Source organism: Coenobita brevimanus, chromosome 24 (assembly GCF_032717465.1).
Source record: "Coenobita brevimanus isolate Jiangsu-jjx chromosome 24, ASM3271746v2, whole genome shotgun sequence".
NCBI classification, from domain to species: domain Eukaryota; kingdom Metazoa; phylum Arthropoda; class Malacostraca; order Decapoda; family Coenobitidae; genus Coenobita; species Coenobita brevimanus.
This window is the reverse complement of record NC_136977.1, coordinates 12,837,577-12,851,443: the sequence shown is the minus strand read 5'-3', so window position 1 is coordinate 12,851,443 and position 13,867 is coordinate 12,837,577. Positions and strand designations below refer to the sequence as shown.

The 13,867-nt window shown below is 42.9% G+C and overlaps 1 non-coding gene and 1 pseudogene across 4 annotated transcripts in view; one reads left to right on the top strand and one right to left on the bottom strand.

The window, feature by feature from the left end:
* LOC145393494 (methionine-R-sulfoxide reductase B1-like) overlaps positions 1–13,867 on the top strand; it is a 70,550-nt pseudogene that overhangs the window by 40,919 nt on the left and 15,764 nt on the right. The gene's annotated exons all lie outside the window — the stretch shown is intronic.
* LOC145393609 (5S ribosomal RNA) lies at positions 6,497–6,615 on the bottom strand. The gene has a single exon (XR_013896207.1). It is a non-coding gene; the product is annotated as a 5S ribosomal RNA (ribosomal RNA).

Here is a 13,867-nt window from a genome sequence, read left to right as displayed (position 1 = left end):
CCAAGGCAAATGGTGAAGGCCTTTTGAGCAAGTATCTAAAAAATGTGATGCTGGTGTAATGGGGTGTATAAAAGCCCACGTTGCCTGTAGGCAGAGAGGGGATCCTCTCTTTTGCTCAGTGGTAACGTGTGCGTATTAAGCGTGAGGGCCCAGGATCGAATCCCAGCCAGACCAGTGATTAATCTGCTAAGTTTCAGCTCGGGCCATTACAGCGGTTGGCAGCGGTGTGGGATGTGAGGCGGGGCTTGGAGGGCCATGATGTTGTTGACAGTATCTTAAACCTTACATCCTGGGGATGAGCTGTCTGTGTGGTTCGCGGGCTCCTCCTAATGGTGGCCTCCAGTGTGCAATGCTACCACGTGTGTTTGTAACTGACCAAATTAATCACCAGGGGGAGAAAAGAGTGATATAATGTGGTGTATAAAAGCCCGCGTTGCGTGTAGGCAGAGCGGGGATCCTCTCTTTCGTTCAGTGGTAACGTGCGCGCTACTAGGCGCGAGGGCCTGAGTTCAAATCCCGGCCAGACCACTGTGATTAATTTGTTAAGTTTCAGTTTGAGCCTTTACACTGACAAGCCAGGTGGGGGAGATCCTAGTGCAACTGTAGTTGAATAAGGGTGCATGCCCCTGCCCACAATCTGGTATTGCTGGCAATGGTGTCGAATGCCATTCCTGCCACACACTCAGATATACTGTAGTCATTCGAGGTTTCAATGATGACATTGGCCATGGCCTTTCCTGTCCCTGATTCCAAACTTGGAACATTCAGAAGCTTTGAAACTCCATCACCTGAGATGAGAATTGGAAAGCGTTCAGTGACATTTGCTCCTGATACATTGGAAATTAATTTTCCATCCCAGTGCACTGTAAGTGGCATAGTTGGATGGAATGATTTCTTCAGACATTTTGCAGATTCCCTCTGGCTTTTCATTCGATCTCGGTAGGTATATACTGTACTTTGCCTGTTGATAGTATACATTGGTGGATATTGTCCGCAGGCAGATATGGTCACAGAAAGCTCCTGCTTTTCATCACTGGCATTGACAATTTCATTTCAGTCATAGTAAATAAGTGCTTAAAATAACTCAAAAGGCAAATCCCTGAAAAAAATATATATATGGGTAATACTAGAATGTAGCCTTCAGTGAAGTATACCTAAAACAAACCCTTTTTTCAAGTAACAAATTAGATTATTCTTACAACAAGAATTTTGCATATTATGCTCAAACTTTTGGTAAGGTGCGGCACCAGTAAATATCATCCAGTTCGGTTAAAATTTGGTGTCTCGAGTTTACACCTAAACTTACAATATACACTTCCAGCAAATGAAATATAATAATCATCGTCATCATCATGTAGAAAGAAAGAGAGAGGTGAAAAGATTAGTAAGAAGAGAGTGGATGAGGAATTTGGAAGGAATTTGAGTGTAAAGTGGAGGGACTGTATCTGGAAAGAGGTGAAAAGAGTAAGACAGGGTGGAAGTGAAGTTAGCAGGGGAGTGAAAGATAAAAATGGTAGATTACTAGTGGAGAAGGGAGAAAAAGTGAGCAGATGGAGAGAACACTTTAAGGAATTGTTGAACATAGAGGATGGAAGTAATGCGAGTCTAAGTGGCTGGGGAATGGCTGGGAGAAGGAGGGAGATGAGAAGACAGGAAGAAATCAGTAGGATAGAAGTTGTGGAAGCAATGAAGAAAGTTAAATCGGGGAAAGCCCCAGGAATTGATGGAGTGTGTGGTGAAATGCTGAAGCATGGGGGAGAGATAGTAGTAGAATGGATGTGGAAGATGTGCAGATTGGCCTGGGAGGAATGGAAGTCAGCTGTAATTACTTCCTTGTACAAAGGAAAAGGGTAAAAAGAAGTGTGTGGTAATCATAGGGGCATTTGTCTTCTTAGTATAATAGGAAAAGTGTATGGTAGGATACTTATTGACAGAGTTAGAGAAAGAACAGAGAAATTAGTTGGAGAAGAACAGGGAGGCTTTAGGAAGGGAAAAGGTTGTGTGATCAGATATTCATTCTTAGATCTTTAGTGGAAAAGTTTCTAGAGAAGGGAAAGAAGTTGTATGCGGCTTTCATGGATTTGGAGAAAGCATATGACAGGGTATAGATAAGGATTGTGGAAAGTGTTAAGAATATATGGAGTAGATGGGAAGTTGTTGAATGCTGTAAAGAGTATGTACGATGGTGCGAAGGCTGCAGTGTGTGTGGATGGTGAACTAAGTGAATTTTTCTCTTTGAAAGTTGGGTTGAAACAGGGATGTGTCATGTCTCCATGGTTGTTCAATATTTATATGGATGGGGTATTAAAAGAGGTACAAGGTAGGGTAGTGGATGTTGGAGTGGCCCTGGTGAGAGAGGATAGTGTTTGGAAACTCCCTGTACTGTTGTTTGCAGATGATACTGTGTTGTTGAGTGAAGACGAAGGGGAGCTGCAAGGCTTGGTGGATGAGTTTGGGAGAGTGTGTAAGAATTGGAATCGAAAGGTGAATGTAGGGAAGAGTAAAGTGATGGTCTTTGAGAGAGGTGAAGTCAGTGAATGTACAGCGAGGTTGGATGGTGGGGAATTGGAAAATGTGAGTATGTTTAAGTACTTGGGTAGTGTGATGAGTAAGGATGGAGGATTTGGAGGGTGAAATGCTTGAAAGGGTACAGCAGGGAAGAAAGGTTGTTGGTTCTTTGAAAGCAGTGATAATGAGCATGGAAGTGAAAAAGTTACTACATGAGAGTATTGTGATACCAACTCTAAAGTATGGAAGTGAAGCTTGGACGTTGTTGGAAGGACACAAATCAAGCATGAAAGCAGTGGAAATGAGTTATTTAAGAGGAGCCTGTGGAGTCACAGACGAATGGAGAGACAGGCTGACGAATGAGGATATAAAGGAGCGTTGTGGTGTGGATGTGGATGTGATAGGAAGCGTTATGAGGAACACACTGAGGTGGTTTGGCCATGTGGAGAGGATGGAGGGTGAAAGACTGATGAAGAGAGTGTATGTGAGTGAGGTGAAGGGGGGAAGAGGGAGGGGGAGGCCGAGGATGAGATGGAGGGATGGGGTGGAGAGGTATATGAGAGAGGGGGGTGAGAGTTGGGAGCAGGGCAGTGAAATGGCAGGGAACAGGGCGACTTGGAGGCGATTTGTTTGTGGCCATCCCAAACGGGATTGAGGCGTCTGGCAATAGATAGATGCATAGATTGTAGCTGTAGTTTGTTATGTTGGTGAGTGCTTGTATGCTTTGTGGTCCAAGGCGTATGTTGCTTATGTTGTCTGGTCCACAGGCAATGAGTGCTTAAGGTTGCTAATGATGTGCTTCGTCTGGTTGTAAGTGAAAGGTGCATAGTCTAGGTCTGTGAGGAACTCTCTCTTACTTCGGATAACACATTGGTTTACAGGATGGGGGTTTAGGTGGCTGATTTGTGAAAAGTGATCGATGAGAGTGTTTGCTTGTTAGTTTGAAGGTATGGTGTCTGTTGTTGTGATGGCGGCATGTGAGTGTGTAGTGTTGCTATTGGAGAGTGTGATGCTGTTTAGTGTTTTGTAGAGTTTACTGGTGTATGTTTTGTGGTCAAGTGTTTGGAGATAATTATTCCAGTTAAGTGTTTTCTGTTCTGATATTTTATTGTTTATTTGAGTGTTGAGTTCTTGTATTTGTTGTATGGTGTCTTGTGTATGGGGTGTTGGGGAGCGTCGCAGTGTGTCCCGTTGTCTGATGAGGCCTTGAATTTCTCGTGTGAAGTTGGGGTTGTGTCTCCTTTTGTTGCCTCTAGGGATATGTCTTTTGTCTGCATTTTGTATAATTGTACTGAAAGTGTGCACAGCAGTGTTGATGTTTGTGATGGGTTTACTGTTTAGTGCTTAGAAATGTTGTTCTGTTTCAGTTGCAAATGCCTCCTAGTTGGCCCTCTTATAATTAGTGTATGTGTGTCTGTGGCCAGCTGGGTTGATTCTGATTTTAGTAGTGATGATGATTGGGAGGTGATCAGAACCTAGGATTTTGACCACTCTCCATGATGTAGTGGGGGCGAGGTTTGGGGAGCAGAAGATGATGCCTGGGGATGATGGGAGGAAGAGGGTTTGGTGTGGGGTATGGGTATGTTGGTCTAGATTGCTCAGTATGAAAAGATGATCTGTCTGAGATGGTAGTACCAACCCTCTGTCTGTGTCAGGGTTGTTGACATGCCAGGCCGACGACATAGCGTTGAAATCACCACCCAGGATGATGTTGGTTATGTTAGTGATGTGGTGTATTTGCGGAGAGTAATTGCGTGGTACCGTGGGGAACGATTGGGAGGGAATGTATGCATTAGCGATTGTTATGTGTGATTTGTTACCAGTGCGTATTTTAATTGATTGTATTTCTGTTGTGGTGTCATGTGGGGGGAGAAATGACTGCATGTGTGCACTGGTATCTGCATAGTTGATGGATTTGTGTACCAGAGTGATGAGTCCACCGCCACCGCTGTTGGCCCGGTCTTGTCAAATGGTGGTGAAGTTATGAAATGTTGGTGTTTTCTGTGTTCTGTGTAGTTTTGTTTCTTGTAAGATGGCAATGTGTATGTTCTGTTGTTTGATGAATTGTGTGAGTTCTTGTTTTTTGGTGTTTATGCCATCTATGTTTAACTGAAGGATGTTTATTTGTGTGTGTGATATGTGTAGGCTGCTGCAGCAAGGGGGTGAAGTGGTGTGAGTGGAGGGGAAGGGGCAGGAGGAGGTTGTGATGGAGGTAAGGGTTGGGGTGGATTAGGATGGGTTGGAGTGGGAGGAGTTGGGGGATTGGATGGTGTGGGAAGGATGGGTGGGTTTGGCTGTGGAGGTGTGAAGGAAGTAGGAGTAGGGTTGGTTGGTGGGTTAGTGGGTGGGGGGAAGGAGCATAAGGAGCAGGTCCAGGTGTTTGTGTAATGTTTTCTGGATGCAAGTGTTGTGCAGGTGCAATGGGTCCAGTTTTTGCAGGAATTGCACTGAACTGAACCCTTTGTCTGTCAGCTCGACGTGATAGGTTTTGAGCATGTTGGACATATGTATTTGTTGGTGGACCCTGGACTGGTCTCAGTGTCCCCGGTTAGAAGAAGTCATCGAGAAATGACTGCCAGGGAGTCATTTCTCGGTGTAGAAAACGCAGTGTTGTTGTGTGTGTTGTGTTGGGAGATGTGGCACTTGCCCAGGCAACCGAAGCCACTCCCAGGTACTCAGGCCCCGTGAGGGGCTGAGGGGGTTTGTGGTGGTTTGCCCATGCTGTCCTTCTCTTCTTTTCAGCAGCCTTTGGAGGGTAGACCCACGACGAAGACGCCACTGCTTCAGGTCTATTCGAACTTGTTTTTTATACCTGTAGTTTTCCTTATCTTGTAGCATCTTATGTATAAAGGGCATTTATTTGGTTAAGTTCTTAATTCAATACAGAAATGGCAGTAAATTCTTTATTGTTTTTAGTCACAACATTTATTAACCCTTTGAGATTCCGATGACGATTTTCATCTTCATTTCAAATCCAACCTCAGAGATTCCGATGCTTTTAACCCCTTATGGGCGGGCAACTTACCAATTATACGACCATGTGGGGCGGCATATATTCAGAAAAATAAAGCATCAAGGAATAAGCCCAAACATGCATAAATTGATGAAAAATGGATGAAAAACAATGGCAAGAGGTCTTATATGTGCGGTAATATGTCTCTGCTGGCTGTGGGAGGAGGAGGGGAGGAGTAAGGGAGGAGGGCAGGCAGGCAGCTTATCACCAGGCGCGCCTGGGGGGAGGCTAACAAACTATTCACTCATTTGCTTTTTCTTCACCACTGAATACCATATTTATCATTTACGCATTCATTACACTATTCTTTGTCTTTAAAATCTTATGTATGTGTTTTCTATTTTACTTGAACACTCATAACAATAAAACTTATGTACGTATATACTATTTTACATGAACAATTACAATACTCCAACGTATAGATTATGTATATTCTATTTTACTTGTTTCAAGGCTTGGGAGAGTAGAGGGCAGGACAATAGGTGACAAGGATTCCTTATCACCCAATTTCACCAATAATTTAGGACTGAAAATGGCTGGACGTTACATAACGTCGCCTTCCTCCTCATGCACGGATGTTGCATAACCTGCCTGGTAGGGGTTAATCGACATTTTAGGAAAGTTTTGTAAAATATGCATCATAAATCACATTTACGAGTCATAACAAAGAGACTCAATCCTGACGTAAAGGAATGGTTGCTCTATGAGTGGCGGGTACTGCATAGCTGGTGTGACTCATGGCTTTGTTTCTTTATCACTTTATTCTTGGCAAATATTTTTCTACAGCAAGGTATAAAATTTTTGGTTTTTGCCTGACTTCAACTTGTCACTTTGACTTTTGAAATTTTCATTCATTCATTCATTGCCAGACGCCATGTATCCCAAACAGGGTGGCCAAAGGCTTAGAGTTAATTGTTTTACAGGGAGGGGCACTAATCCTCCACCAACCCCACTTGACACGTAGGGAGAACGTTATGCCAACAGCATCTGGTGTTCCTAGGCGGTCACCCATCCAAGTACTAACCAGACCCAACGTTGCTTAACTTCGCTGATCGGACGGGAAGCGGTGTACTCAACGTGGTATGGCCGTTGGCTACCTTTTTTGAACATACTATAATAAAATACAACTATTCAGCTTCAAAATAATACTACAACCAGCATCCTATCATAAAAATTGTATTTACACTGGCTGATCAAAGAAAAAGATTGCAAAGCGAATATGGAGCTGAATAAAATTGTGCATCTCTCTCCTCTCACTTTACCGCACAATAAAATGAAAATATTACCATAATCTACATATCATTGTAAAGGTAATTTAATGTAGTGTTGCATGGTTTAAACCAGATTTACATATCTTTATTAATTTTTTTTTGCCGAATATCTTTCTACGGCATGGTATAAAATTTTTGGTTATCGCCTAACTTCAACTCGTCACTTTGACATTTTATTTTCCTTGTTCTCCTTTTTTGAACATACTGCGATAAAGTACAACTATTCAGCTTTAAAATGATACCAAAACCAACATTCCATCATGGAAAGTGTATTTACATAGAGGGACCAAAGAAAAATATCACGCCGTGAAAATGTGGGTCAGTGTGAGAGTGGCTGACTCTAGCACAGACACAGTGTGCCCAGCCCTGAAACCTGATAGGATTAATACGTATATTGCAAGGTCACTTTCATTTTCACTTGATCTCATTTTTATAGCAAGGTTTATTTTCATTCATTCATTCATTGCCAGACGCCATGTATCCCAGACAGGGTGGCCAAGGGCTTAGAGTTAATTGTTTTACAGGGAGGGGCACTAATCCTCCACCAACCCCACATGACACGTAGGGATGCCAACAGCATCTGGTGTTCCCAGGCGGTCACCCATCCAAGTACTAACCAGACCCAAAGGTTTATAAACTACAATATAAAACCCTCGTACAGTACATGCCCTGAAAATTCATCGTCAGTTTCACCCCAACACGAATTTCAATGACAAGCCAAATGGTTTCCTGTAAGCCAAGAAACCAGTTACAACGCTGGGTGGTAACCATATAACCAAACCATACGTACTCCCTACGTGGGTTGGTGGAGAGTTAGTGCCCCTCCCTGTAAAACAAATACAGTACAGTAGGATCTCACCAATAACGATTTCGACAATAACGTTTTTGGCAATAACGATAAGTTAGAACAGATACCCAGTTTCTATAATAACGTTTGGATTCACATGAATAACGGTTATTTAGTGAATGCCAAGTTGTTATAGTGCAAATATGTCCATATAAAGATGAGGAATGAAACAGACAAACAAGAAAAGATGAAGGAAATCGCCGAAAATGTGAGCAGTAGCGAGGAGGAGATGGAGGATCCTTCCCTTGCCACCTCCCCTGACTCGCCCACTGCCGTCCCCTCCACCTCCACTGCCCTACCTGACTCACAGTCTGCCTCCCCCTCCACCTCCACAGCCCCACATGACTCACCTGCTCCACCTGGCATACCTGCAACCCCTAATATAATGACTGTTGCTGCATTCTGGAAGAATTGTAACATTCAACAGGCCGTAAATTTCTTTGTCAATGCCTGGAATAATACAACATTGGCAACCATTAAACATGCCTGGTCAGCACTCCAGCCACAACTCAAGTCTGCTGAGACAGAGAGAGAGCATCCATCAGAATTAATGACTAATGATTGGACTTGTAAATCAGATTTCAAGAAAATACCAGAAACAGTATCACGATCGAGTGAATGCCCGCCGTCAGTCACTCATCACTCACTTTCTTTCACAAAGCTAGCCAGCCGAGGAAGAACAACAGAGAAGGGTTGAGTAGATGATGACATTGGGGACTTTTCTGAAGATTTTGACTTTATGGGGTTTGATGAAGTGTTGATGGAAGTGGGTGACCTTGGTGTGAGAGGCAGGAGTGGGGATGAGGCCAGCAAGGGGTCAGGGGGTATGATCCAGTAGCATCCATGCACAATCCTCGAAACAATCATCATGCCAAACACCTCATAACTCCATTAAGGTGAGTTTTATATTACTCATGATGATTTATTTCAGCTAAAAAAAAGTAGTGATAGGAGGACTCCAGGTGGGAAAAGTGGATAAAAGTCCTGGAGTGGTGGCACCAACAAACCCTTTATACATGTATTTTAATGTCACGCAAATAACATTTTCGCTAATAATGGCATTTTTCTGGCACCAATTAGGCGTTACTGGTGAGATCCCACTGTAACTCAAAGTCAGATGGCTACCCCTTATGGGATTATGGCATCTGGCAATAGATAGATAGACAATACAAAAGCACTATACACTACTTTCATCCATCCATCATCCAATCCTACGTTGCCACATGAGGAATGTAGGAGCCCAGGGCTAGGGAGTTGGTCCCAACATTTAAGATGAGAGTGACCAACCTCACTCATCCCTGGGTGGCAGTACATGAGCAATCAACCCCAACCACCCCTTGGATATAAACCTTCACCGGCTCAATCCGATTGGAGTGCAATAATTACCCACTAAACCACAAGGCGCCAAAATTTGGTTATATGGTTACCACGCAGCATAGTAAATGGTTTCCTGATGTACAGGAAACCATTTGGCTTGTCACTCAGTGTAGAGTCACCCACAGGCAGAAGGAAGAGGAAAGAATGAAGGAAATAAAGACAGAAGAGGGAGTGTAAAGTTACCAGTAGGCAGAAGGACAAGGAAAGAATGAAGGAAAGGAAAACAGAAGAGGATGGAAGGAAAGAAGGGTGGAGGAGAGGAAAGGGCAGACACCCAACAGCAGCACTACATCGAGTGAGTGGATGGTGAGTGCCTCCACCTACCACAAACTATACAAATACTTGCCTCGAAATATCACATTCACGTTTTCTTTAATGCTTGTGTTCTGTGCTGGATGATACAAAACCAATGTACAGTTTTTGTCATAACACTTATTTTCAGTACTGTAGTATTCCATATCTTGTATAGCTTATGTATTTTTTTCTTCAGCCTTATGCACTAAATGAATATCAGTTCATACTTTTGTAAACACTTATTCCCTTCACTAAAATTTTTCTTATTTTTCAGTACCACTAGTTTTTTCTATATGTATGTGCAAATTTACACCATATGTTACATTTTCCCACACACATGTGAAGTTTTAGGCCGGGGTGATGTGGATGATCGTGAGGGAAGGTGATGTGTTTGCGTTGCAAAGACGGTGGGAAGGAGGCCGAGAGGTCTTAAAAGGTGGCCATGGCACATCACTGTAACTCCTGCTCTTAGACGTCATCTTTCTACTCAGTAATGATGATACTGTCATCTTTAAAATTCTCCCAATCACACTGTCACTCAGTCTCTTGCCGGAGTGAGTGGAAGGCTCGGCAGGAGTGGGAGTGGCAAGGGCCGGCCGGTTTCCCTCAACAGCAAACAAATTGGACTATGTGGAATCGGTAATCATTGTTCCTACCTTTCCCATTTCCTAAGGAAGACAAGCCGTGTAGCTTACCTGCGTTCTGCAGATATACAGTATACCTATGTCATGCAATGGGTACCGTAGACAATGGGTAGGACTTCAAACACTAGTGGGAATTCAAACCAGCTATATCCGTCATCAGAGGCACCCCGAACACCTGTTTCATGATGACAGTGTCCATCATCTGAGCTGCAGAGGTAACATATTCATTATAATTACAGTAAAACCTCGATATAATGGACTTCAATAGACCAGAATTCTTTTTCATCGGACTCGAGGAGCTACCGGACTAAATTCCTATACTGTATATCAGAAGAAGTCCGATAAAGCCAGAATCAGTCTGGACTGCCTGACGACTGCAGCTATGTTCACCACAATAAAGTAAATAAAAGACATGTTTATCAGTGTACAGTTCAGTATTATAATATATAATACACAATTTGATTAATGTGAAGTTATAACACAGTACAGTACCGCAGTGATAGTCAAAACAGTTTAAAAACCATTCATGCAATCCGGACTAATGTCTGATATATCGGAAAAAGTCAGGATTAGCAGGGGGAAGTCCAGATGTTGCTTTTATCGGAATTTTGCATTTTTCAGAATGGTTTGGGCCCCAATTAGTCTGTTATTGTGAGGTCTTATTGTACTTTCATTTACATTATATATATGTACACCATGGTTTTTAACTCTTAAAATTTGTCAGTCCTCATAGTGAATGAATTTCTGAATACGGGCAGGTCGCCCCACATTTTCATTTACCTTTGATTTTTAACTGTAGGGAGTGAGAGAGAGGGAATTGTTGAAAAGGTAAGGGGAGAGGGGAGGAAGATAGGAGGGGCTGATGGGAGGAGGGAAAGAAGGAAAAAAGTGACAGAAATGAGGAGGAAACATTTACAAGAACAAGACAAAGGACAGCTTTGATAGCTACACCCACCCCTGCAGTACACTTTAGGGAAATAAGTTACCGGTATTATTTACCGGTTAAGCACTTAAATGACACCCCTCTGGATCACAGGCCATCCCTGTTTAGCCACCTCTCTACTTCAGGGAAGTGAGAGCAGGAAGGCCTGGTAGAGTGTTGCGAGTCATGACTTAGCACTCATAACCTCACATATGGGATGTTGTTTGGCAGTGACAAGCAACACACCATACCAGACTGTAGTGAAGTTTCAAGAACAATCTGGGAGTACTACATGATGCACAAAGTAACTATTAGTGCATGGGCTGAATATGTAAAATTTGTGTTTTATGTTGATTTTCCTGTATTTTGGAATGTTTGCAGAGGCACAACAAATTATCTTGGGACCAAAAATATTGAAATTAAGATAAACATTTAAGATACTCCACCAGATTAGTACAGAAAGATAGAATGACATTTAAAACTGCATATTTTTGGCCATATTTGGGTTTTCAGCACTTTTATGGAGGCAGAAAATAATGTAGGTCTCATGAGATTTGTTCACCCTCTTTTGATGTGAAATAGCCACTTTAAAAGGAAAATGTGAATGCATTTAAGTACTTGGGTAGTGTGATGAGTAAGAATGGAAGTGTAGAGGGTGAAGTGCTTGAAAAGGTGCGACAAGGAAGAACGGTTGCTGGTTCTTTGAAAGCAGTGATAAGAAACAGGGAAGTGAGCATGGAAGTAATAAAGTCACTGCATGACAGTATTGTTATACCAACTCTAATTTATGGAAGTGAACCTTGTTGGAGGGACACAAGTCAAGAGTGAGAACAGTGGAAATGAGTTATTTGAGAGGAGCATGTGGAGTCACATGGAGGGACGGACTGACAAATGAGGAAGTGAAGGAGCATTGTGGTGTGGATGTGATAGAAAGTGTTAGGAGAAATATATTGAGGTGGTTTGGCCACATGGAGAGAATGGAGAGTGAGAGACTGACAAGGAGAGTGTATTTGAGTGAGGTGGAGGGAGGGGGAGGAGAAGGATGAGGTGGAGGGACGGAGTGGAGAGGTATATTCGAGAGGGGGGGGAAGGCAGTGACATGGCAAGGGACAGGGCAACATAGAGGTGATTTGTTTTGCCACCCCTTACAGGATTAACCCACAGTGTGTCGGCCAACTTGTGACCCTCATGGTGCCAGCCATTCCCCCCCCCCCCCTTTATTTTTTATATTTTTGCTAGATAGGGTAGGAATGATGAGAAAATAACCATAAAAGCACTCACAGCAGCCTAAAAGGTCGATTTTGAGGTCAGTTCGTTCTCGGCTGTCACCTTAACCCTCACATTACTGGACAACACAGGCTGCATCCAACCGCAGGCAAGTACTCAGGATATGGGCTGGCTCGGCCTTGGCCGAGTGCCAGAAGAATCCCCCCTGTTTCCGTGCTCGCAGTACTTCTTAACCCTTTAAACGCGGATCGTCGTGTTTGCGACGCTCGGCGAAAAGGACATAACGGCGGAGCGTCGCGTTTGTGATTCTAGTAAATTTTGAATAACCGTGGGCAAGCAGGCTCCAGCTGGTATTGTCTATCAGTACCACCACCCTTTAGCTACAATTAGCATACTTTACCTTTGTACTACAGACCTCTGTTGTTGCCAAGTATCGCATTTTTCCCCCGTCCCCCCCCCTACCACGGCCCGGCCAGCCTGGCTGTGATACATGGCAGCGCTCTGAGTGCTCAGAACTGTAAATCTGCGCTCTCCTCTCACAAGCAGTTTATGCTAATAGGAAACGCTTGTTTCCCCAATTGTAACACTAGCTTTTTTTTCTCACGGTTTGCCCCTGTTTAGCGTCAGTTTACTGCAGGCTTTCAAAGTGACATTATGGCGAGTTCTAGCTCTTCCGAGTCAGTGCAAGCGGCCGACAGGAATGAGAATAAAGTGACGGGCGTAAGGCAGAATAAAAAGCGCGCCACGGTGATCTTTTGGGAAGTACTATGATTGAAAATAATGTAGTATACATGTTTTTAGCTCTGAAAATGGAAATGTTTGTTGAGTGACGGGAAGACCGCCGCCGCGCTGCATGTCGGCCGTACGCTTCGTTGATTTTAGCCTTATTTTCAGTGATTGTTGTACAAATACGGATTCCAAACTACCTTTATGTTGTAGTATAAAGTTTACTGTGACAGAATGAGGCTGTAGTAGAGGGGAAACCGGGTTGCTGGAGGTGTGAAAGTGATGATTTGGTTACCCAACTTTGCAAGTCTCTACAAGTCCTTGGGTAGTCCACGAAGGCTCAACACCTGTCTCTGGAGAAAGCTGAATGTAAGTACTATCTGCCATACCAAGTATAATGTTCTAGGGTTAATCTCTGATTTTTGGCTAATATTTTCCTACAGGTACTCAGACCACGATACAACCCCGCCACTTGGGGGGGGGGGCGACTGTTCACGGCCGCGTTTAAGGGGTTAAATATTTTATCCTCACACTCTTTGTTTTGCTTCTATCTGTGATTTTTTTTTATCTCGTAATCTCGAATAGTTGTACTTGCTTATGGTGTTAATAAAAACATTTTGTGAATATAAATTATGTGCTGATTCAAGATGTTTTTTTCTCTCCTTCATGTTTTCTAATAGAAGTATATGTTTTATGGTAATTGTTACTGAGAAAGAGTTTTAGGAAGTTTCATTAACTACATTTTGGTATATAAACATTTACTGTAGGACAATTTGGGTCGGTTTTACCTACCGCAATAGGAGATTATCTTACAGTCGTGCTGTAGTGCGGGAACGGTGTTTCACTAAATTATTATTTCCCCCTGCTTTTATTTATGCCTCTCTGCTAGATTTTTATTCACGTAATGTCGAATAGTTGTACTAGCTCATGTTGGTGATAAAATCATTCGGCAAATACAAATTACATGTATGCGCTAATTTATGATATTGTTTCTTTCCTTCTTGTTTCCTCATAGAAATATATGTTTTATGGTAATTG